Source organism: Excalfactoria chinensis, chromosome 2 (genome assembly GCF_039878825.1).
Source record: "Excalfactoria chinensis isolate bCotChi1 chromosome 2, bCotChi1.hap2, whole genome shotgun sequence".
NCBI lineage: Eukaryota > Metazoa > Chordata > Aves > Galliformes > Phasianidae > Excalfactoria > Excalfactoria chinensis.
In genome coordinates this window covers 67,758,978-67,778,830 of record NC_092826.1, presented here as the reverse complement: position 1 = coordinate 67,778,830, position 19,853 = coordinate 67,758,978, and the positions used below count along the sequence as shown (strand labels likewise).

Sequence of the window (19,853 nt, the reverse complement as noted above, 5' to 3'; positions counted from 1 at the left end):
ATCTTGTGGTACATGATGAAGGTAAAACATACAATTAGAAAAAGTGGGGTTATGAATAGAAACTCATTTTTCAGGGTTCTTTATTGTCATTTGGAACAATTAGGTGACTCAATTCTAGATTTTATTAGATGCATGTTTAACTGAGCTTTGCAATATCACAGTCAAAACTGAAAGGCAGATAACTTCAAGTGTTCAGTTTTGCACAAGAGCTTTATTGTCAGTTTAGAACCTCAAGAAAAAGAAATTAGAGTAAAAGATATTGGTATCTGGATGGTTAAAAGAGAAAATAAGGCAAATATCTGGCTCATTTTCTTATTTTAACAAACAAGCTGCCTAGGCTTTCAGGGCTAAAGATTATTCTCTTTTGCTTCACTTCTGGTGCCAGGCAGGATAATAACAATGATTTAATTACTGAATACAAATGCAGCAGAGTTTGAAGTGTGTATGTTTTAGTTAAGTCGCACCTTTTTTTTTCTTTGAGACGTGCAGTGGCAATCTCAGAAGCCTACACAGTGTCTCTATACTTTCATTCAGAAATAAATTTGTTTTTCATTTCCCTCCATTAGCTTTCTTGCAACTAACAATAAATAAGCTGTAGGCAATATTTCTGTTTTCATTTCATGTCACTCAAGAGTCTTCTGTCACTGAAATTTTTTGCTATGTAATAGCCCGCTTTATGCAGACTTATGGTAGAATTTAAAATGTACAGAGTAATTATACACCTAAGCCATTAGAACAAGTGTATCTGCTTCTTAACACCCTGAGCACAGAAATGCTTGAAATTATTTTTGTTTCTTGCATTTCACCCTGTTCTGGTTATTTAGCTGGTTCAGGAGCTGTAGAGTTGAGGCCTCGCCCCTCAACTTCAGAGTAGCTGCCATACATCATAACCAAGAACTGAAAATGACATCATCTGACATTCAATTCACTCTGCACACAAGGCTTGTAGGAGGTAATAAATGTGATGGATGAAGATACTTCAGTCCAGTTTGTTCTAATATTGTCTGTTTTAGAGATAATATTTGCTTGATAGAAGAAAATCTTGGAAATTCTAAATAAAGAGTAAGAAAAAAGAATGATTTACGGATTGTTCAACTTAGAAACCAAACCCCAAGAATTGGCAGCCTGACTTCCATATGTATTCAGAATGAACAGCATGTTCATGTTTAACATGTGTAGTTCTCCAGTATGAATCTGAAAGAGCTCCTTTTCATCTGTGTTCCTGCATCTGTAAAGCAAAAATGGTAGAAAAGTGAGCATTGACTCAGTAGAGTGAGTATTCAAAGTTTAAAAAAATGGGTGGGGACAGTTAAGATATTGTATCATCTGCTTTAGTATTTGGAGAGGAAGTACTCAGCTCTGAATAGGTCAAGGATTGACCCAGGCTTTTCTGTGGACCATGCCACCCGGTTGTCCTAAAAGGTCCCTTGCTCTATTGTATCAGTATATTTAGCTCTGCAGGAGTAAATTGATAGTATGTACAGCTATCAGTCATCAACATCCACATCTATCTTCTTTTCTTTTTGGTCTTTTTTTGACAATTCACATTTCTTTTACTGCTTTTTGTCTTTCCTCACAATCTTTTGGGGGCCTTATTCTGTTACCTCTGCGAGCTGAGGTGGTTTGATGCAAAGGTTATGTCCAAAGAGAGTATTATTTTGGTTGACCATGTGGAAACTGGAACTTGATTAACTGTACTGATATAGTAGATGTGAGTCCTGAGGGGTTTTATTCATGCCTTTGGTCTTTGAGCTCTGATTATTTGGGTATGGAATTTTGGAGACTCTTGGCATTAGAGGATGAAATGTCTGAGGGAAATGAAATGGAAAAAGCACCCTGGCTGTGAACACCATGCTTGTGGTTTCTGGGAAAAATGCAAACTGCAGCTAAAGTTGGGTGTTATTCTCTTTTCATACTAGAGTTTGATGCGACTCAGATTTGTCCCTTACTTGGTTAAATGTTTCAAAGGCTAAAAGAAAATTTTGCTCTTAAAAATACTGTAAAGAAAATTACACTTTTGTGATATTCTTAAAGAGAGTACAGAACATCTTACCCCAGTAAGGGAAATAGGTTTCTACTCTCTAAAACATCTTTTTCTGAAGGATTCTGCTTGTAGATTTATTTTTCCTTCTGATCCTTTTAGTGTTTATTATTTTGGACTTAAATTCACAGTTAGGAGGACAGCTTCTTGAGTGTTACATTCTTCTCCTTTATGTAAGTGATATTTTCCTTAGCTCATTTTCCCACCTTGTTCTTAATCTTCGTGTCTTAATCTTTTGCATAGAGCATTTATGATTAACAGATGCTCAAGCCTAATAAAGTTAAGCTATGCATAATTTAATTACATAAACAAAAGCAGTATTAGCAATTTTCAAACAACTGTTTCAGGAGAATAACTTTTCCTGATGACCAGTCATGCAGAGAAGTAACAAGATAACACTGTGACCTGTGTTGAACCTTATCAAATGCATATATTGTTACAGATTTAACTGTAACTACCTGTCTGCAGTTTAAGGGCTGGTTTGGCTGGGTTCCTTGACAGGTGGAATGGGGGGACCCACACCTCTGGAAAAGGAACAGTAGAAAAGGGTGGGAGATGGGCCTAAAAACAGGGCAGCAATCTGAGGAGGGACAAACTAATTTATTAAATGAGATATTGAAATGCCAGATAACACACTATAGTACAATATAATGCAGTACAGTTGGAATTGAAGCTAATGAATCAAACATAATGAGAGAGTGTCCAAAAACCAAAAGCCTTACTCTAATGCTGAAGGTGAGATGTCTAGCCAGGATGAGCAGAAAGGCAAAAAAGAGGGATATCTCTGATATGCAGAGAATTTTTTCTTTTGCTCTGAGTGGAAAATGAAAACAGAACAACACAAAGTCCTCTGGAGTATGTAGTATGTAATTCTCCTCTTCTGGGAGCCAGGTACCTGGAACTATCAACAATCCACGGATCTGGAGTGCTAACTCTTTAACTCCCAGTGCAGTACATGATGTTTTGATGTGAAATACTAATAACAAAAAACCATAAAACCACGACACTACTGAAAATAGTGTATGTAATACTGATTTTTAAACGTAGAACTTCTGTAAAGCAAGAAAAGTGTTTGTGAATATCTCTAAGTGAAAACATCTGTACATGAATGGCAAGGAGGAAGAGCTAAGAAAAGATTATTAATGGCTCATTCTCATACGGGAAGATGATTCCAGTATTTCTTGATGCTTGAAAGAGTAAGTTGATAAATCCATCAAGGTGGTAGTTATTTTATTGTATGGGTAGCTCTTTTTGTATTCCAAGTATGTGTGAAAAGAACTATAAAAAGATCTGATATTCCACCCCTCAAAGTGAATAGTAGATATACCATTCGTCTCAGTGAGAACCTTGTTCAGTCTCAAAGAAACATATGTTGTATTCTGAAACTAACTGGAATGCTGAGTTGATTTGTCAGCCAAGCTGGTGTAAGAAGACTGTAGAAGAATGAGTCTGTGTGATATATTCATATGTATTCTGTGTGGTGAAGAAAGTGAGAAAGCTTAGTCATATGTGAGAGTAAAATGAATGTGAAGGAAAGTAGTGTCTTGAGTGATGGAGTTCATGTAGCATGACATTCCATGTCTGTGCAAAATGTAAAATCTAAGAAAATGTAAGGTAATAGCATTGGCAACTATTTTGCATTGTGCTTTTTTTCTTGGTATCCTAATATAATGAGTGAGATGAAGGTCCCTATGCTAGCTTGAAGGTAGAAAATAGTGCTGAAAGAGTATTATGTGGGTGTTATAATGCACAAAAATCTCCAAATCCAAACAGGATAATCAAATGATTTTCATTATGACAGCTAAGTTCAAATTGTTATTATATAAGTATTCAGCAACTCTGGGATCCCTTCTAAAAGCTAAGTGTCTGAGTTTCTATTAGAAGAAGCTGCCAAAAGACCAGATGCTACTCATTTATTTAGAATCAGAAAACCTATGTTTGAAGTGAAGCTACTATGAGCTAAAATGAGTAGGAGGTGTGTGAGATTGACACCATGTGTGCCAAGAGGGGATCTAGTTTTTTCAAGTAGCACCTTCTTCTCTGTTGTTATTTTTTCTTTTCAGTCTCAACTGTGTTAGGAACTGAAGCGGCTTGGTATTAAAATAACCTTTAGAGTTACCTTTTTAACTGTCTTTAGGACAAACAGGAAGGAATTTCATGCAGCTGCTCCCACAATCCTGGTAGTAGAAGCCAGAACCACGAGAAAGAATTAAAGACAACGCTAAAACACTTGTTACATTATTATCAGAGTTTTATTTAGTCTACTGTAGCAGTTGGGAGGGCTGTTCCGTTGCAGCAGATTACTTGCTTAGAAAGCGTTCACTGCAGTGGATTTGCTGCCTTCTGATTTATTGTATTGTTTCAATGATTGCAGCTTGGTTGGAGGCATCCTGTTAAATAAGCTGCAATTAGCAAAAAAAAACCAAACAACTTCAGCAAGTCACACAAATCTCGATTCTGATGGGTTTGACTTTCTCTGGGACTACTAATTCCTTAGAATATGTATAACACTGTGTATGTATAGGACTAGGGCTGCTAATGCATTCGAGTAGGAGCTGCTTTTTTTCCTGCAGCGTATGACAAAATTCCAAGGTTTACATGCTGGGAGTTTTCTTTAACGTGAAACAGGATAGAATTATTTTTCCTTCCTTTTTGCTTTCTGGAGATCAGTTTTGGCATAGCAATATTTGGGTTAGCACCTTATATCTTTTACTGCTTATTTAGATTTGCTTCCATTACCTTTAATCTGCAGCATAAATTTTATACAGTCACCTACATAAGTACAAACTGAGCTTTTGTGGCAGATGAGAGTGAAAACAGTCATTGAAGCAAAGAGAAGAGGAGACTTGATTTACACGTTTTTATTTCCTCTTTTTTTTCTTTTTTTTAAGATATGAGTTGCACTGTTAGTTGATGATTCATGATCTGCCAAATTCAACTTGGCTGAAAAGAGCCACAAAAAATCCAACAGAACACTATGTTTTAGCTTTCAAAAATATGTAAAAGGAAGGAAATGTAAGAGTGGCTGGAGGTAAAAAAGGTACTTCAGGTCTGGCAGGGATTTTGTACAGATCTTTGTCTTTTTTTCTCCCAGCTGAAGACTGAGGGAAAACAACTTGGTAAATATAGATTAAAAACATAGGTATCACATGTTAGTCTAACTGGTCAGTCTATAGATTATTGGCAATAAAAGGATGTTTTTGATTTAGAATCTTTATTTACTTCTGTTTATCCTTCATGTACTTTGTCTTCCTTAATGTAAATAGTTGGAATAGATAAATACCAATGTATACAAAGAAACATGAAAAATCTTCATGCACAGAACAGCTGTGATTCAGTGTCTTCTACTTGATGTTCATGACTTTTCCTACTCGGTAGTGAGCTTCTCTTGCCCCCTTATAGCACTCCTGGTGTGGTAATTCTTATGTAGGATGCGAGCCTGTGGTTCATCTGCTGCTAGGCATCAGGTTGGGGGCTAGGAAAAGGTTCCTTACCAGCATGTGATTGGGGAAGAAGTACTTGAAAGCACTCAAAAATTGATAGGTCAAGGTGCAGCAAGGTGATGGCGCTTGGAGCATAAGATCAGACCATGCACTTTCGTGTTCCCTGCAGTCTCAGTTGTTCTATAATACTATGAAATAAGTGATATCATAGAGATTGTCAGTGAATTAGGTAGAGGGGAGATGTGGGATGCTGTTATTTTTCCTCTTTTATAACACAAGACTGGAATATCCAGTGAAAATACAAGGTAATAAGAGGAAATATTGAACATGTGGCCTTTCTTAGATGAGCTGGTGGCTCTCTGAACAAACTGATTTGTGTGCGTAGAGAACTTTTTATGATCATACATCACAGCAGTGTGAAAATCTAATAAGGGTTCCTTTAATTGTGGTATCTGTATTGCCTCACACACTGAAACGCTTCTGAGAGGCTGGCAGTCTGGCTGCTGTCTGAAATATTCATGTGGTTCTTGGCCGTCTTCGCTAGATTTCTGTCTCTGGCATGATAGTAGGGAAAGAAAGAAAGGTGGAGTTAGAAACTATGCTGTGAACAGAGTAAGACAACTGGTAAAATGCTTAAATTCTCTGTTCTGTAGCAATAGCTCTGATTCTGTTACAAGCTTCACCTTGGAGCCCTGGTCATAAGCTAACACAATTTAGTTCTAGCTCACAGATAAAATGAATCAAATGTAGGCTGCAGCCAGAATGTGAATTAACCTCTTTCTCTTCCACCAGCAAGGAGGAAGTTGTTACCTGATGTTACTGGAATAGAGTTTGAGCCCTGTGTTTGCTCTCTAGAACAACCAGGGGAGCTGTTTCTAAGTCTTCTAGAGGATCATCAAGTTCCAAACCCCTGCCACAGGCAAGGATGCTGGCCGCTTGATCAAGTACTAGATGATAGGTACATATCATAGTACTATCCCTCCAAGTCTACCTTATAGCTTTCTTGAGGAGAAAAGCTTTGAGTCTTATGACAGGACAAAGCTGACTTTCTTTCCTTCTCTCATGTTCCTGTTGATGTGAATAATTCTTTTTCTCTGAGCCTGATGGTGAGCTAGAAACTGCAACAGCCATGTTAATTTATGGTCTCATAACAGTAAACAAAAGCTGCATATGTGCTTAGTTCTCTGAGCAGCCTCTGGAAAACAATTGTCATGAGATACTGTTGGATTGTGTTCCCACCTGTCTGTGGTCATTGAAGTATTACTTGCAATTGTTCTTTTGCCTCAAGGGCTGTTTTATATTTTAGTTACAGGTACCTGCAGTGACTCCTGTTCTGTGTAATTTATTTATGTGTTCCATGAAGGACTAAGCCTCATGTTAAGCACTGTAAGCCATCTTCAACTAGGCCTGGTAAAATGAGAGCCCAACAAGGCGATCAGAATGCTGTTATGCTTTTAGGGTGGGCTGAGGTGCAGAGGTCCTAGTTTCAGATTATTCTCTTCCTATCTATTTCTGGCTTTAAACTTAGGACTGTTGCTTTTCAGTGCAAGGTTATCACTGTGGAGGTACAAATGTCAGTCCTTTGGTGCTATGTGCTCCATAAGGGATCATGGGTAAGTTGAATCCAGTGCAGAGTTTTACAGCTTACTTAGGAAATAAACTTCTGTATCTTCAATATGCCAGTGTTCTGTGCGGATCTCTGGTGGTTCTTCTTTAAGTTCATGAACCAGATGCAGGTTTGTGGTTTTCATCTCCAAGTCATAAACAGTTTTATTCTTTGTTACCTGGAGTGAAGAAAGCATAGCTGCTGAACTTGAGATTCCTCTATAAAATGTCCTGTAAGAGTGCTTTGAAGAAGTTGTGACAATCAGTGATATATGCCATGTCTGTTGAATAGAGAAAGATCAACTTTGCAAGATACTCTGGAACTTCCTGTCTAAGAGCATAAGGACTGAGCTAAGGTTGATTGTATCTACAGGGAGTACTTTAATTACGCTGTTTTCTAATTGGTGTGGAAAAATTTCAGGCAACTGGAAAGCTTACAATATTTAGTATTTAAATATTTAAATGACCAAGCAAAAAACTGTGTGATATCAGCATGTTTGACTTAAAAACTTGATGTCATTGCAAGCAAGAACTTTGCAGGGTTTAAAAATCTTACAATAGCAGTAGATAGATGGTATAATTTACCTATCAGCTGACTTCTTAAAAATAAGTAAATAGAAGTGCCTCCATCTGATGCAGGAAAAAGAAATTTCCTTATCAGACTCTTGTATTATTTGCTTGCTGTTGTATGTCTGACACCTTTTCCTGATGCAAGATGAGTCTATGAATGTGAGGGAACTCTGGCTGATACTGAATTAAAAACTAGTTGTCTTCAAGGCTGCTTTTGCTGGCATTTCTTTTTGTGTGTGTGTTTTTGTTTTTTTTTTTCCTTCTTTAGATATGTGAAGACTTTTGTCCTTGAGTTTCCTCTGTTTCTGGTAGCTAAAGAGACACTGTCCTCACTGTGTTACTTTGGTTATTGTTCCTTCCTGTTGGAGCTGCTTTGTAGACCTCGCTTGCAAAAGAGTTGAGGGCATAGGCAGGTAAAGAATCTGAGGATAAGCAGTGAAGTATGGAGGATACTGAGTTTATATTAAGCATCAGTTCCTCAGAGTATGCTGTCATCCTCGTTTAGCAGATGAATGTAAGGGAGGTTCAGTATTCCATGTGTTCTTATGCTGCTACATTAGTGAATGATAGAAATACTTAAGTCCAGATTTTGTGTTTTCTTTAGGAAGGGAAATCTTCATTCTGTGTACTGCTGGATAGTGAGTTAGAGGTTTGCTGCGTTCACAGTAAGAATGACAGGAAGAGCAGAATCACCTAGCAGGAAGAGGTTATGGCAAAAACCGTGTGCTGGATGAAGGAGGTGTTTTGAAAGAGATGTGCTTTAGTTAACACATGTTCTTTCATCAAGAAACTGCCTGTCAGGTTTAATTTGAAATGAAACTAATTGTTAGTCTGACAGCTTGATGTTCTGGGAAATGCAATAAGTATATTGGTACCAAATTATTTGCAGCTCTATTATCTAGCCATTGTTGGACTTAATGAGAATAGAAGAGCTAAAACATGCATGTTTTTAGGAACTAGTTGTTATAAATTATGCTTATGTAGGTGTACTGTACAATTTTGTGCTCTTTTAATCAAACACTTTAAAAGCTATTTCATAATCTTTACTAACAAACACAGGCGTATTAAAAATATTGCTAGTTCTGGTGACTTGTTATGTTTATTCTGATGTTTTTGGTCCTGTTGATATTTTCTTTCCTTCTCCGGTGTATCTGGGACAGAGAACAATCTGAATTCCCTAAACTATCAATATTTAGAACTAAAGCATTAATTTGCATTTTTGGTCATAAGAGATTTCATTAGAATCGCTTGAACTTTAAAGAACTAATTGCGGTTGGATTTAAAAGGACAGTAAGGTCATTTTCTCTGATCAAAGCAAAGGCTGCAAAGAACTGTTTGGCAACTGACACAGATAAAATTGGAACCAATTGTCTGAATGATCAAAGTTCTGTTGTTACCATTTCACACTAGTCCAGCAGTACCTTTCAGGCAGTCGTCCTAGAATGCACTTAGTTCTGTCCAAAAAGAAAAGAAGCTTGCCAAACGCTGCTATGAAATTAGCTTTGTAATTAGAAATACAATGCTTTCTCGGAAAGGTAAGGCTTCAGACACTAATCTGAATTAAGCACTGTCTTTATAGACAGCTGCTTTTACTTTTGCCACCACTTTCTCTTCTTTGCTTTATTCCAGCAGTATAGATTTTCTGAAGAAGTGTTATGCGCTTACCAATGCTTGCCTTGTGATAGTGGGCAAAACTGTACAACAGTACCAGTAAAATTTCTAGCAAAGCTTTAAAGTTAAGTTGTCATAATTAAAGTAGGCATTTCTTTCTTCCCGAATAATTATTTTTTTCCTCTTCACAATCTGCTAGCAGTTTTGGAGTGGTACTAGTTATTGGCAGCAGAGAAATGTGCCATTTCCTGAAGTTCCATTTTGATTCTTCAGCAAGAATTAAATCAGCAGAAGAATCCTGGATGCAGAAATATGCAGAGACTTGTGTCTCTAAGCAGTAACTTATCAGTACTGTTTAATAAGGGGAAGAATTAAAGATCCTGAGGGAATGAGTATCTTTCTAGGACAGAAGTGAGATTCAGGGCACGTGGAAGAAGATTGTAATTGTCTGAAAAGATAATGGGAAGGCGGAGCTGTGCAATATAAGAGATCTGAACAGCACTAGGTAAGATGAGTGGGAGGCCTACTGAGATTTATATGGAGCTGGGTAGAAGGAAAGGAAGGATTTAAAGCAGAGGGCAGAATTTAAACCTGAAGAACTGAAAGGAGCAGAGAAAGGCATGTTTGCTTCTGATTGTGCTGTTGATTTGTGGCCAGGAATAAGATACAAAATATTAGCAGTGCCCTTACTGCATGCATTGCTGGCCAGAGTAAAGGATGGCGGTTCATTGCTACTGTCACTTTCCCTTCTGGTGAATTTAAGAATCTTCAAGAGCTTATCATTGTTTTGGTTGGGTTGGTATTGTTGTGATCAAATCTGTGTTTCTGATTTTCTTTATACTCAGAATAAACTTGGATAAAATTAATTCCATACAAGTGTACCATCTAATTACCTATATACAGCCTTTCAACCCTGTAGAAGTGATCTTCAGAAGAACAACAAAAAAAAAGCTGTCTTCCTTTTATTTATCCTGCTACCAGAGGGATTTTCAAGCAGCAATATTACTAGGTGATACTAAGCTTAATAAAAATAAATCTTTGAACTTCCTTGAGCTTTGGTTGACCAATTTTCTTCTAAAAGTAGTAAGAGATATTGAATACCTGTCTTTTTTTCAGATCATTGTTGCAGGGAAGCGTTACTTACATTTTGGAGATGATTCCAAGTGTATGCTGGAAGCAAAGGCAGCAGTAAAGCTTCAGAAAGCTCTCAACTGTGGATTGACTAGCTAAATAGGAGCAGATGAAGACAAAGAGCTGTTGATGAGATGAATTGCAGGGAGGTGATCACAGTATACTTCAATTAGCTATTAGCAGTATTGTTAAAGGTTTGTTGTTGATCACTGGAAGCAAATTGTGTGGTTTAGAGTATTGCATTTCTATGTTTCTCATAAACTACAGCTTATTATAAACACAGTCCAGGCTCTGCATCGTGTAGTAATTCAGGTTCAGAAGGTCCTCAGGATCACTAGACTAGCCTCAGAGCAGGGTCAGCTTTATATCTGCCTCGGTCTTGAAAACCTCCATAATGGAGACCACAGAATTGTTTGTCCTCAAGGTAAGAAACTATCTCCTCATGGTCAGTGTGAACCGCCCTTGTTTCAGTTTATGCTTATTTTCTCTTATCCTGCCACCATGTACCATTGTTTAGAGCCTGACTTCATCTAAGATGTCAGAAGACAGCCTCCTTTGTAGGTAATGGCCCAGTGCTTTCTTTCCTGCAGTCTGAACAAAGCCAGTTAGCCCTTGCCTTTTCTTATAGGTTGAGTGGTCTGGCACTCCAGTCATGTAAGCGGTTCCACTAAGTTCACTCCACTGTATTGATATCCTGTATTGGAGGCACAGAACTGGATGCCATATTCCAGATGTAGTCCAATGAGCCCTCAGCAGATGGAGACAATTTCCCTCATAATCTTCACATCCTTCTGTGCTGTTAGGGATCTCTACACGCTCATGTTCAGTTTGCTATTCATCAGCACTCTGGGAGAAAAATATAGGATACTGGCTGTAAAACTTTGATCTCTTCTTCATTAAGTACAGCCTGTGTTTCATACTTGGTGCTCTGTTTTAGGTTTCTCTGTAGTTTAGCTTCAGCTGTCTTTTCCTCTCTTTTACAGATCCCAGTCTGTCTTTTCTTTTGTTCATTTGTTTGTCTTCATCAGTTCCTGCTTGACCTGTCAAGTTCATATTTTCTGCACTTAGATCTCTTGGGATTTGTCTCTGTAAGGGCATATAGTAGAGACATCACAGAGAAGCAATGGTGATAAAGCCTGTCTGGTGTATTATGTTATTTTGGGAGGATATTGCAGTCTGCTGAAAATGCAGGAAGTCCCATTTAGCCCATGAAGTTTTGAGGACTTGTACAGGGCGAACTGTATTTGCCGTGTCTTAGTACGTGCCTAGTAGATACATACTTTGAAAGCATTTGTGCTTGCATAATTTACAAGCACAGATGAAGCATCTCATTAGTCCCTCACTTAATACTGATGGAAATTTAGATGAGTTTTTGAGCTCCTGGCCTGTTTTAGGACTGAGAGACTCAGACCTGTCATACACCTGAAAATTCCTATAAGTCTTGCCTTGTCTGTCTCCTTTGTCTATCATGGGACAAATGTTATCTGCTGTCACCTTCAGGGCCTCGTACGTGTTTTTGCCCTCTCAAAACACCAAAGGGAAAATTCTTGACAAAGGAGCATCAGCTGAGACTCTCTTCTAAGCAGGGCTACATCTTTTTTTCTTTCTTTTTTTTTTTTTTTTTTTTCTTAAATAATATCTCCTGTGAGAAGGATTCTACCTACAAGAAGGTAAGGTAGCCTTTTTGCTGTGTAGGAAGTCAAGTCCTGGTGGGAACTGTCTCAGTTCTTCTGTCAGTCATGCATGAATATTTCAAGAAGCATCAGGATGAATTTTTTAAAAGTTAAGAGGTAATATGCTTTGACTTCTGTACAGCTAGAGGTGTTCCAGTGAATAATTTCATGTGAATCCCACTATGTGACTGTTGTGCACTTCTTCAAGGTCCTTAGCTTTTTGTCTTTTGCTTTCCATTCCTTGATGAGTTCCAATTCCATCTCTTTGCAGAAAACAATCCTCAGCTGAATCTGTACTGATAGTGAAGTGTTTGGAAAAGAGCAGAGGTAGTTATTATGTGTGAGCTGTTTTGTTTTGTTGTAATTAAATTTGGAGTATAGTTAACACAGAGCATGTAAGATTATCGTCCCTCTGTCGCAACTAAACAGTTGGGTGGCTTAGAGAACATTGCCTGCAATGGTTAAGGGATTCATTCTCACTGACAAAGGCATCATCTTGGATGACATTCTTGAAGAGAAAGTTGGGAGTACTGTGTGACCTTATTGTGCTGAACGACTGTGTGAAAATAGGTGGCCAGGGAGTCTTGATTTTTGTACACAAAGATGGAACCAAGTGGAATGAGGCTGGTCCCTAAAAACTACTTTGATTCTTCTGAGTTGATAACTTATCTTTTAGTATCGATACACAGCCTACTTCTGAGAAGTGAGAGAATAAACAATCTCTTAAGGCTGACCTGTGTGTAGTATTCTTGTCAACCTTTCCTCTGCATCCCAGTAGGTAGCGGTTTATACTATTAAAATATTACTGGACATAGGGACTGTGATTTACAGGTTTCATTACTGTCACTTAAGATTGTGTAATGCCTTCCAATGACAGTTGCGTAGGTGAGTGTTCCTTTCAGCTGTTAACATGATCAAAATGATTCTTGATTGAAATGACTAATAACTCTAGGTTGAATGTAAAATACCATAGTTGAGTTTGTTGTGCAGTCTTGTCATTTGACCTTCTTAGGGTCTGCAGACTTACCTCAAGACTACCTCATTTGACTGTTGTGGTGGTTTTGTTTTCTGTTGTTGTTTTATTTTTTTAAATTCCTTCTTGGTTTAACTTCTCAATTCTTGCTACATTCTTTTCCCATTGGGACCCAATATCCTTCACTGGCAGGGTGGTCAGTCCCAGGCTGAACCTTACCTGCTGATCGGGCTAGTGTTAGTCTATCTATGAAGCTTAATAGCATGGGCTGGACTGAAGGACAGTTCTGTCTAAACATTGGGAGGAATTTCTTTGCTGTTCAGTGACGTAGCAGTGGCGCAGGTTTCCCAAGAGCTGCTGTGGAGTCTCTTCTTTTGTTGATCTTCAAAATCTGCCTGGTTACAGTCCTGGACAAGTGGCTCTGTGTTCTCTGCTTGAGCAGGGGCTTGGACTAGATGGCCTCTAGAGGTCCCTTCCAACATCAGTCCTTTTGTAATTACAGAGCAGTCAATTACAGAATTACAACTCTGTAATTTAGTTTTTATTCTATCAGCATTGTTTGTCTCAGATTTGGTGGTTCTTCTAGTTCTCAAAAATAGACAATCAGTGAAGACAGATTTACTTTATGAACTGTGTAAATAGTGTGTACGCTTGTATCATTTTAAGGGGATAACATAATCCAAGACAGCAGCTTTAAAGCAATTCAAAGAACTTAAGAAGCACTTTTTCCCTCTGTGTTGCTGTCTGGGAGGAGACACCTAAGCAGCAAACTGTAGAGTCAGAATGGCCCTGCAGAGTTGTGTTACCTTTTCAGGGTGAAACCTTGGGTACGTGTCCCCAGAATGTCACTAATTAGGCTGCTGGGACCATTGGAAGCCACTTTTTGATTAGCTCCACAGCCATGCTGGTCCAAATTGCCTGATTTAATTCTGATCAGTGGGAGTGTCAGTGTAAATGAGTGTGTTCACAAAATAATTTGTATGTAGTGGCATATTCCTAAAAGCTAGAAAAACCTAGTGATCTTCCAAGTAAAGTTGCAAATTGCCACAGGCATTTGAACCTCCAGAGATGTTCTGCCCTGAGCACTGAACCAGTGCAACTCTGTAGTGATGAGACTGTTTTCTGTAACTTGTTGTCTATTGACACGGCTGGCAAAGCCTCAGCTAACAGTGAGACAAGGCACAAGGGAAGATGGGAGAAGGGATCAGGTCACGTGAACACTAGTGTATGAGTTAGTCTCTGCTTTCCTTGTCCATTGTGTGCTTAAATCTTGGGCTTTCAAGTCCATATTTTGCACAATGTTGCATTTCCTTATCACAGCCAAATTATTCATAGAAAAGTAACATTTAGCTGCAGCAAAACAGCTTACATGAAGTAGAACCAAAACCAAGGTCAAGTACATGGTTGTGTACAACCAGCTCTTTTGCTTTGACTTCTTTAATCTGTGTGTTCTTCACATCTTCTTCTCACATTATCCTCAAAGATTATGTTGGGTGTTTCCATTTCGGTGTGCTTCTTTGATGGTGGTTATTCAGGCTAAGTTGCACATTCTACTGAAAATTCAGAAGTGGTTTCTTGGGGGCAAGTGCCCTACTTGATTGAGACCCTTCACAGTGTTCACAGATAGTGTTTGTATTTAAATTCAGTAAAATTGTGAATACCTAATCCAAATTTTGGCAAGTTATATCCATGTAAAAAAAAAACAACCCAGATTTCAAGTCCAAGTTTAGAAACAGCTTTTGAAACTGCTGCATTGTGTGTGCAGTGACTGAGATACTGAATAGGTAGGTATTCCCTAGATTTCCCAGGATGTGTAAATAATGCCAGTTTACAGCATTATATTGCTATGTTAGTCATCATGAAGCAGAGTCATCCAGAACTTCTAAATATGCATGTTGGCTAAAAGATTAGAAATAGTCACACCCGTCAGCCTGGTGCAAGTTCTTCATTGATCTGTTCCTCAAGATTACCATACCTAAAAGAAATGGGAGTAACAGGTGGTCAAATTGGTTGATATGCCAAGTGTTACTGAGATAGCATTAAGTGAAATCAATATGAGAGTCTTTGAGCATTGATTGGCTGCTGAGAAGGTTATCAGAGCTGCTTGCTCTCATGTGCCTTTGCAGAGGGATCTGAACTTGTGCCCAGGTGTACTTTCCAAATGACTGAGGCTAAAGGCGAGTTGAACTTCCTGCTTTCCTGTTTCTGGCAGAAATAGCATCAAATATGTATTTGTTCCCTTGTATGCCGGCATATGCTGTGCTGGATTTTAATGTGCTGTGTGTACCTGGCTATGAGGCAGTGGTTGACTTCCCTTCTCCGGTCACTTTGCTAATAGGCAGGGTTGTTGGAATGAATTTCCTTTTTTGATTTAGTCCTTTGTTATCCTTGTAAGAGATCTCTGCTACCTATCTGGAGCTAAGGCAGTTAAACTATTACCTGTAGGATGCTAGTCCTCATTTATGACATTTAGAATTTCCAGTCTCCTGTTGCAGAACACACCAGTCCTCTTATTTTGCTTCGGTGATCCTGTTGCAATCAGTTGTGCTCTGCAATAGCAGCCTGTTAACTGTCTTCCCAGTCGTTTCCTAACAGAGGCACATGTGAGTCTGCAGGTTTCAGCTGTTGTAACAAGAACTGCTTTCTTTGAATGTTTCTTCCTGCCTTGTCACTTATGCTGTAACAGACATTTATCCTTCCACCCCTTTCTAAGAAATGCTTTTTTGATACTTTTTCAGCAGTACTGCCAAAAACGAGGACTTTTTCACCCCTCCCTCCACTTGCTTTTTTTCCCTTTTCTCCCTTTCCCTCATTTTGCATCTCTCTTCTTGCCTCTACAGTTCCCTATTCAATACTAATACCCACTACTTGGTAAATAAATAATATTAACTATCTGCTCATTAGGAAGAATAGGCTCAGTTCTTTTTATTTCCACCCACAGACAGTGAGCACTTTTCTGAGCTGTGGATTGTGCTTGTGTCCCCTCAGTGTTGCACTGTTCAATGCTGTTCTTTGCAGCTGAGCTTCATCAGGAAAGAAAAAAAAAAGTGATAAAAACCTTTCTTTTCTTCCTTAGAGCTCTTGTATGGTTTTCTACTTCCCTTGATATGTGACAGTACTGAATGAGAATCACTGCTGTAAGATTCGTGGATATTTCTTTCTTTGCAACGGGGAGTATCTAGATGAGATCCCTCTGATAGGCAAAAACAAAATTAAGCTTCAGTTTGCAGCTGGCCATTATGTAGCAGCAATAGCACTGCTGTCATCTAGGTGCCTAGGGTATGTCTCAATGGATTCCTTCTCTATGAAGATTTTAAATAGATACGACAGGAGCCCAATACCCTCCTGTCAATTTTAATGTCATAGCAGTAAGAATTCAGAGCAAGTATGCACAAGAGAGGTCTGTCGTCTCTTTAGAATGTGCGGGCTAATAACAGGAACGCCACTTTGATTAATACAAAATTTTGCCATAAATACAGAGGTTGAATATTAGAAAGTGATGTAGTCTTTTGATAAATTAAGGTTCTTCTCTTTACACCTGGTCTTTTTGCTTTTTTTTTTTTTTGTGGTGGTAAAGTCACAATGAATATGTGGGTATTTGACATGAAGTGTGCAAACTTGTTTGCGGGTTGAAAGCAAACAGTCCATAAAGTGTAATCTCAAGAAAGAATGCAAAAGGATTATAAGTGAATACAAGGACAAGCTGTAACACTATCAGCTATTATTGTGGTTTTTCTTCATTCTTATTTGGGTTCTTAAACATAGCTAGCGTGTTTTGACTAAAACCTGTAGTAATCTTTGGTTTGGTTTGGTTGTTTTTTGTTGTTGTTGTTTATGTCTTTTTAAGATTTACATGTATTGTAAGTTACCAAGCCAGAATTTTGGGTGTTAATGGGGTGTGAGATCTTCCTCAGATGTATGTTTTTCCCTTCAAATAATTTTTGCTGTCTGTCTCTCTTACTGTTTGCATTCTTTCATGGTCTGCTTTCCTGATGCAAGCAAGTTAACCATCTGGATACCTCCTTGGTGTTCTTTGACATAGCCATCTCAGGCCAGTATATGTATAATTTTGTCCCTACGTTTTTGATTAAGAAGAAGAAAGCTAAGATCCAAAATAGTCCAGTTCTTCTAAAGTATTTTAAGACTTCTCTTTTCCAAGATTTTAAGCTATTTCTATAATGATCAGAATTCAGAAGAGTTCAGCTGAATCAGGCAGTGCCTCATCTTACGCTCCAGCCTGCAGCAAAATTTGATTGTTAGAAATTCCAAATTCCTATATTTTTTCTGTTTACATGTGAAGTGATTATGCTGCAAAATCGGAGGTGTTTTTTTCAGTAAAGTGCCAGGCTTGGAGCAATGTTGTTTAAAGTCATCACTCTTCTGAAAATAAACAGTATTTGATAACTTGCTTGCTATTGTGCACAATTAATGTTTTACCATTTAAAAAAAAACAAGCAAAATATACTGGTTTGGGAGCTAGCCCTTGGATCTAGACTATCAGAGGTAGCTGGAGTTGAAGGAGATGGAGAGGACCTTCTACCAAAATGTACCATTACAAATTTCCTGTGGTTCCTTCTTCTGCAGATGTTGAGCTCCCTCGAAGCACTTGTGTTCGTAATGAAAACTAAATAGAGATGTTTCACGTGGAATTCTTAAAATAGAGCCAGCATTACTACATGGTTGTTCAACTGCACATTGCAATAGCCTGATGAGTCTTGGTGATAAGAAGGGCACAAGAAAATGTAACGGAACCAAGAAATAGGGTGGAAGTGTCTCATGTAGAAAATACTTCTTCAAAATGTGGAAATTGAAAAGAAGAAGCTGTCAGTCATGATACATTATGAAAAGTCCTGCACTGTAGTATTTACAAATGGTCACATGTGGTTGCTTGGATGGTAGAAGGTGCTCTTACTCTGATAATCATAGAATCATAGAATTACCCAGGTTGGAAAAGCCCTTGAAGATCATCAAGTCCAACCACAGGCTAACCAGTACCCTATCTCTAAAAACCCTCTGCTAAATCATATCCCTGAGTACCACATCCAAATCACTATTTCTGCTTTTTAATTATTTGAAAATCTCATTCTGGTGTCATACATTTCCATTCATTTTCACAGTGATGTCCTGGGACTCCATTACTCTGCTGACCTGTACAGAGTAAAAATGACATTCTGAATCAGCAGAGATCTCTGCCTTTGGTTACTGATGGATTTCTATAAAAGCTATCTCCTGTCTCATTAGCAAGTGAAACTGTAAAACGTCCATATGTCCAATTAGACAGAGTATGATAGAAGTGACCCTTGGAAGTGTACAGAAACGTCAAGGGATCTTCTGGAAAACTTTTTTTTGCTAATTTAATCTATATTGGTGCTTAGGTAGGTGCGATCTATTTTTTAAATAAGTAGTACTTTCTACTTAGGTCAATTGTCCCTGATTTCAAAGGTGAGAAAGCTAATAACTTACTCAGTCAACTCCCATTATTATATTGTCACTTTTTAGACTATGCAGACAGTAGCCAGAGGTACTCTACCACTAGGCTGATGTTTTGGATAAGCTTTTTTCTTTCTGTGGATACCCTTTAGCTTCAGTTGCAGAAATGTAACTGCAGACAGTGCTCTGGCCAGAACTGTGCCACCAGGTAGTGGATAAGGAAGAAGTTGTCATTTTTACAGTGTTTTTAGTTTTCTTGTCCTCCTTGTGAAAAACTGTTTGTTCAAGTGGCATAGTACGAAGTACCAACGTTATTGCTGTTGTTTATTAAGTGTAAATTCAGCTGAGACTGTAGATGCTTGTTTTGTTTCCTCAAACTGATGTATTTGTTCTGTAAAAATCAGACTGAAGAAGCAGAGCTCTGTATGCAGCACAAACAGAAGAAGATGGGATCTATGTCATAATAGCTGTTTAATAATGTATGTAGAAACCAATGGAGCTAAGTGGTTACATGCCATCTTGTAGGTTCTGTAATACTTGTTTAAGGAATTGAACTGCTTTAACTATTTTAATTGAAGCAATTAAATGCCATTCAAATGTGTGGAGCACCAGGGCATGACAGACCTGACAGACTAAACTAGAAAACGAGTGCTTGTTTTTTGTTAGATTAACAGAACAATCACTAGTGATATTGACACTCAGGAGGTTTTAGTTGCCTTATGATTTTTATATCCCATTTAAATGAATGAGTACTATTACAGAACTATATTCAGATTAAACAGCACGTTGATCTGTTACCCATTTGCACTATCACAAATGTTATTATCACTTAAAAAGCTGAAACATCTATTTTGCACTGAGTAGAAGTTCACCATCTAAGAACTACTCTTGAAATCCTCAGACTGTAATGCTTTAAATCCCATTGCTATTGATTTCTTTGGGGTCATTTCCCATGTCTTTCCTCAGTATGAAGTTCCAGTCCTGTCGACATCAGTAGAACGTTTGCAGTTTATTTTAGTAATATCAGATGTTGACCTTCTGGATTAAACCCTTAAGATAAACACAGAAGGAAGAAACAATCTGTTCTGTGTTCAGGTGACTGGATGTTTCCAGATGAAAAATGAAGATTCTGCCTTACCAACTACTGCAGCTCAGAGCAGGCATAGTAATGGTAGTAGAGGAGCAAGGCGATTGCTTCCTGGCAGGTCAGTGGAGGTCGCTTGATCTGAAGAGATTCAATTTCTCAAAGTTCACTTAGACAGAGATATGCTCTTGTCTGAATCCTTCCTAGAGAACTTCGTTCCCTGTCTTTTGTCCTACTAAAACCCTCGCTGTGCTAAGTGAGTAGAGTGTTGGGTTGTTTTTGTTTGTTTTAC

The 19,853-nt window shown here is 38.2% G+C and overlaps 1 protein-coding gene across 1 annotated transcript in view; it reads left to right on the top strand.

Annotated features, from left to right (window-relative positions):
• Positions 1 to 19,853, top strand: part of DAP (death associated protein) — a 40,223-nt gene that overhangs the window by 8,991 nt on the left and 11,379 nt on the right. The window lies entirely within an intron of this gene.